Source organism: Camellia sinensis, chromosome 11 (genome assembly GCF_055761805.1).
Source record: "Camellia sinensis isolate YWXY chromosome 11, ASM5576180v1, whole genome shotgun sequence".
NCBI classification, from domain to species: Eukaryota; Viridiplantae; Streptophyta; class Magnoliopsida; order Ericales; family Theaceae; genus Camellia; species Camellia sinensis.
Window position 1 is genome coordinate 41,814,248 of NC_138971.1, and position 6,412 is coordinate 41,820,659.

Below are 6,412 nucleotides of genomic sequence, written 5' to 3' on the forward strand. Positions count from 1 at the left end.
GGTGAGTCTCTGATGATGTTATTGACATTTTTTAATGACGTTCAGAACACTCCAACAAACTTCCGGCGATGCTCAAAACACTCCGGCTCACTTCCGATGATGCTTCGGCGACTTTCCGGTGATGTTGAATATTCCGGCGAATCTTCGGTGAGTCTGACGGAAATCATTAGATGTAGCAGCATTTTTTAAGTTATTAAAAAAAAAGAAAGAGTTTTTTATAATAATTAAAAATATGTAGGACTAATTAGTGAAAATATTTTATTTTGGAATTAGATAGATTTTGAACTTTATGTATGAGATTTATTGGTAAGTGCCCCCATATTTTTTTTAGTAAGGTGCATGACTTCTGATAAATCAAACTAGTACTAATGCTTATTGGTTCAAAGCTTAAATTAAAGCTTCAAAATCAAAGCCAGTTTGAGTTAGTAAATTAATTAACACCATTTTTAGTCCAGTCAAATGCTTCAAAATTAAAAAAGGCCATGCAAAAGAAGTTTTCACTCCGATATTACTTTTTCAATTCTCACTTGGGAACCTCTTGGATGCCCTATATAATTTTATTTTTTATTTTGTTGATAAAAATCAATTATTAATTGTTAGATTAATACTTATGAAAATTAATCTTTCCATCCTTATAAACACCAAAATAAACAAATTAAATTATCAAAATCTAAACCCAAGTTTTTCTTGAACTATCATTCAGTTAATTTTAATTTGGACTTATTCCCACTTGAAATACATTGGCAACTTAGGGCAGGTTTGGCAAGTCCAAAATAATCTAAAAAGTCAAAAAGTTACACAAAAAGCAAAAAAGTCATTACTATTCACAAATAAAAAATATTAAAAAAATATTTTCTATATTTTTATAATACAAAAGTTTCACTTTTTCTGTTAGCCGTACTTGTGAAGCAAGAAAGCCATTTATACACTTTTTGGGCAAAAAAAAAAAAATTATATATGTAAAGTCACAAAGTTTGATGGTAATGTTGGGCCCTTGGGGGCTCACTAAGGGTTCATTTTTGATAATCCAAACCGTTCAATATGTACAACTCGTCGAGTAATATATGCCTATAAAAATCACGTTGATCGGATATCGTTAACTATATGATCAAACCAGTTTTGTATAAACAATACGGATGGTGTGATAGATAACTGTTGAAAAAAACTAATACGATCATATAGCTATCAATATTCGATCAACGTGATTTTTTACAAGCATATAATATTCGACGAGTTGTACATATTAAACGGTTCAGATTATTAAAATGGGACCCGTGGTGGCCCCACGGACTGACCATCACTGTCCAAATACTTTGCCCCAAATGAGGCAATTATTTTCTGTGTAAGACATGCTGGGGTAGCAGGCCAGCCGTACAACCACTCAACTTTCTTCCACTATACACTTTATTTATACAATTTTTTATTACAAATTTTTTCGTAAAAAGACAAAAAATTGACCCAAACATCCATCTTTTTTTCTCAATTTTTTAATTCAAAAAGACAAAAAGTGTACTTATTTAGGACACCTCAAACAATCCCTACTCAAAATGGGTGCAATTATAACAATTTACTGCTCCACAATTTGAAAATAAAAGTGCTAGTGTTTCACAATTGAAAAATATTTCAAACCCCCTTTTCCTCTTACCCCCTTTGACCCCCTCTCAACATGATTAGGCAATTTTTTTTTTTCCCTTCTCCTTCAATCACCACCCGCCACGTGTGTATAAAAATAATGAAGATGATGATTGGAGAGAGTTTCTATCAAAGCCTTTCACAATTAATCATTTCCCACTCTACCCAGGAATAGTTTCACATGCTAACAAATTAACTACTACTATTTTACTTCATCGCCTTCTCACTCATGATGTTAGGTGGAAGCTGATTTACGAGAATGGTCAAACTCGACTTTGGCCCGTTTGGTAGAGCTGTTAGAAAATGATTATAACTTATACCCTAACAGTTTATGTATTTATAACTGTGAACATAAGTTGATTTTTTACTTATAAATTAAGTTTCTCTTCCCTCACTCAAAGAATAAGTTGATTTTTTACTTACAAAAAGTTATAAGATGTATTGTTAAGCTGAACCAAACACATCAAATAGCTTAAATTAAACTAAAAGCTGAAATAAGTTAGAAATAAACCCTACTGTAGGAGAGGGTTCAAGAAAGGAGTTGGAAAATTCGAAGATCTTCAAAGATCCTTGAAGAACAACTTCAAATTCTCTAGAATATGATGAGAGGCTTAGATTCTTCAATAATCTCAACTTAGGAACACAACAACAAAGGAGATGATGGAGATAAGAGATTGGGTGAAGAAGAAGGCAAAATGGCTAGAGAATAGAATAATGGCAAGGCTCTCCCATTGATCTCCCACTTTCACTCTCAAGGTTGATAATGGAGAAGGGAAATTAGTTCTTTCCCAAGAGTTAAAAATCTCCAAAATCCATCCCTTGTAAAGCTATGGGTGGGTGCTATTTATAGGCACCTCATGATGTAGGATGGAGCCCATGTGCAAGGCACATGGGGGATATTTTCTCTAACCACCTTGTCCGAGGGGGTGACCTCTCCGAGGAGGTGACTTCTCCGAGGAGGTGACCTCTCCGAGGAAGTGACTTCTCCGAGGAGGTGACCTCTCCGAGGAGGTGACTTCTCCGAGGATGAGAAAACCCCGAAGAGGAGATCAATCCCTCGGCGAACCCTTCTTCTTAGCCACACCTAACTAATGATCCCCAATCATCCCAAAGGGTCAGGGGTAGTCCCAGAGGACGTCCTGCCGCAAAAATATTGCCGAGTCTCATGGACCCCCCGGGGTCGTGCCACCTCGACCCGGGTATAGGCTAGTTTAACCGAAGAGTGAATTTGTCTCCACTCACCGTCCTCGGGATCGGGTCCTTTGTTCGAACTCCATTACGCCCATGGTTCTGGTGCGTAGATCCCGGAAAGCTCCGAGCCCGCAAGTATTCTGGGACTCATTAACGGAGCGACTTCTAGATTGCGTCTGAATCCGTTCGAAGCCAAGTACTTCGGATCTCTAGATTCGTGGGTCCGAATCCTTTCGAGTCCGAGTGCCTCGGATCTCTAGGCTTGCTTAATACCTTTTCGAGTCCGGGCCCGAGTAAGTCTCTATGTTCGTGGACCCGAACCCTTTCGAGGCTTACAGCGATTCAATCCGTTTGATGGCGATAAATCTGGGCCCATCGATTCTTGGACTTGCGATAAATTCGGGCCCACTAATCTTGGGCTATTGGGCCTAAATAATTTAGTGGGCTCAAATTAGCCCCTCTTACATTTGCCCCTTGCGTGTATGAGAAATTTTAAATTTCTCAGACATGCATACTGTCATTTCTTCGACCCTGTTTCGCATCACGTTCCCCAAAAAAAAAACGTTTTGTCACGACAGAGCCTATGGATAAAGCTGATGACGCACTTCAATTTACAGAAAAAATTGACAAGCAAAAATTTTATTTTTTTGTACTTTTTTTTTTTTTTTTTTTTTTTTTTTTTTAACGGCTACACACATTTTATTTTATTACTTTCGTTCAACAACCTGTAAAGTTTCAAAATCACATATTTTATATATACATAGCCTTATCACCAGAAACAAACTTTATCTTTTTCTTTTTATATTATATTTTTTCCTTTTTGGAGATATGGACAAAAACCCTAATTCTCTTTTAGGCAAGACCTATTCCGCAGCACCCTTCCTCTCTCTAAAAAGAGAGACCCAGCTTCTTCATCTTCAAGAAAGCTCTGTTTCTGTAATAACAGAGGCCGACCCCAGTTACTTGCATCCACGGCATCTCTTTTATTTATTTATTTTCTTTTCTGTGCTTCATCTTCCTTACCTCAGTAACGAATTTTTTTTTTTAATTTATTTGCAGGAGATCAAACTCCAAGGACCCATTTCGGCACACTTCCTCTGCAAACTAAGATCAACCCAAGCTTCGTCTTCCTTACTTCACTATCGAAAATTTTCTGGTTGTACGTTGTTCATCGCCTCCGCTGCAGCTTCATCGCCAACCCACTGTCGGTCTCTCCGTTGCGACCTCTCCGCCAACCTTGACTGTTGTTCCGGTACCCACCACACACGTCGCCCGTTCAACGCGTCGTGTGTGGTCACCAACTCCTCAACGACGTCACTGCCGCTTCTGGCCTTAGGCTGCCGAGCTCGACCACTGTTGGCCTCTCTGCTGCAACTTCGCCATCGATCCCGACTGCCCAGAGACGACCACACCGTTGCCCATTCAACGGGACCCGTGTGGTTGTCAACTCCTCTGCGACAACACTGCTGCCTCCGGCTTCGGATTGTCCGACATTGACCACACACGTCCGCCCACTCAACGCGACGTGTATGGTCTTGCCTAGCACTGCACAGCTCGTCGTCGGCCTTGAGTGTGCTTGTTTCATATCTACGATCCGTGCTTGTGCGTCTCACACTTGCGGCCTTGCCACTGCCTCTAGCTGCGGCTTGCTCCGGCTCCGGTTTGCACCATTTCTCGGTTGGCACTATTTCTCAGCTTCTTCTTTGTCATTGTTGGCTTAAATCTACTCCGTCAAATCTGTGGGTAAGTATATATATATATATATATAAATATATATTTTAATCTTGGTGTAAACTTTTTTTGTAGAGTAAGCTTTTCAGAATTTCTAATTCCCATTTTTTTTAGCTCAAAGACTTTGATATACTAAGCCTTAATATTGATGATTTGAAATTCCAATGTGAGGCCTGAATTTGTTTGGATTTTGCAATTTTTGAAATAGGCTATGGGATTTATTTAAACGATTTTTCTGACTTGAAATTTGCCAAAGAAATTCTGGACTATTGCATAACTTGAACCATTGCTGCTGAATTTTGCCCTCGTAATAGAATATTTACCACTTGAATTGAGCAAATAATATTGACTTGGGAGGAACACTCTTGTAATTCACATGACAATCCATTGAATCTTGCTACTGATGAGAAATGTAAAATACTTCGGATCTTGGGCCTGAAATTTGCTATTGAACTTCACTCTGTCCAAATTTTGAACCCCGTATAAATTGGACCTTTAATATAGAACATAGTGACTTTACGAAATTGACCCAATTGAACTTCATCATGAAGCGACCTATGACATTGCACCTCTTATTGATGATAGAAGACGAAAATCTATATGTTGATGATGCACCCATTGGTATTAAAATTTGTTGAGCTTGAAGAATATCCAAGAAAATGAATTGTTGATGACGTCCGAAGTTGAATTTGTTGATAAACCCATCATGTTGCATGTAACAATATTCTGAATTTTAATACGGTCAACTCTTTAATATTTATACAGGTTATTTCAGCCATATGTCTTCTCGAAAGAAACCCGTTGTCCCGGGGTCATCGGAACCGGCTCTCATGAAAGAGAGGGATGTACCTCCGGTATCTGAGTGGAGGAAATCTCCTTATTTTGGTCGGAAGGACCCCTTCTGGCGGGCGGCTACCTCCACCACTTCTCTTCTATCTCCGAAGGCGGCTCCATTATGTCTCACTGAGGACACTGACTCTGGACATGAGGCCCTCATTTCTCCTTCCTCGGTGCTACGCTTTCGAATTGAGCAGGGGGACTTTCCATACTGTTATCCTCAGTTCAAGGCCTTCTCAAACCATCCTTTCGGTTGGCAAGAGTGGGTCGATGATGTCCTCTCGGACAGGAGCCTCTGTCAACGACTTCAGGAGGCCCGGCTATTGATCCCGGTGAAAATATCTAGATCTCTATCCATCCGTCGCAACAATGCTAGCCTGGAAGCCATGGCTCTTCGATGGAGCACCGAGACACACACCTTTATACTTGGCCAGCACGAGATGGGGCCCACCCTTGAGGATGTGTTCATGTTGCTGCGTTTGGAAGTGACCGGCCCTGATGCCTTCGACCCTGAGCAGACACCCCCCGAAGATGATTCTTTGATCCAATCTCTGAAGCTAAATCTTCAAACTTGTGGTCGGTGGAGTTCTGTTTTTGATGGTTCAGCGAGGAGGACTAGTCGAGTAAGGACGGACCGTGCCTCCTATACTGCATGGATCCGTCACTTCTTCAAGGATCTTCAGCCCTTGGCCAGAGATGCTGATCCTGACTCTCGGGAGTATGAAGCCGGTCCGATGTATGGCTCCAGGCTCTATTTCTTGGGATTTCTGGCTTGCTTCCTTTCATTCTTCATTCTTCCGAGCACACCTCCGGATTCCCTCAATCCTTTCGTCTTCCCCTTGGCAGTCAGGCTCTTCAGAGGAGATCGGATCCCTTTGGCTCCCCTATTTCTTGGGAATCTCTATTATCGGCTGGATCTGCTACATCGAGATATGGTTCGCTCCGTGGGTCGATATGAGCCTGTCTCCTTTATTCACAGCCAGTTCCTGCTATGTTTCTTCTTCGAGAGGTTCCCAAAATT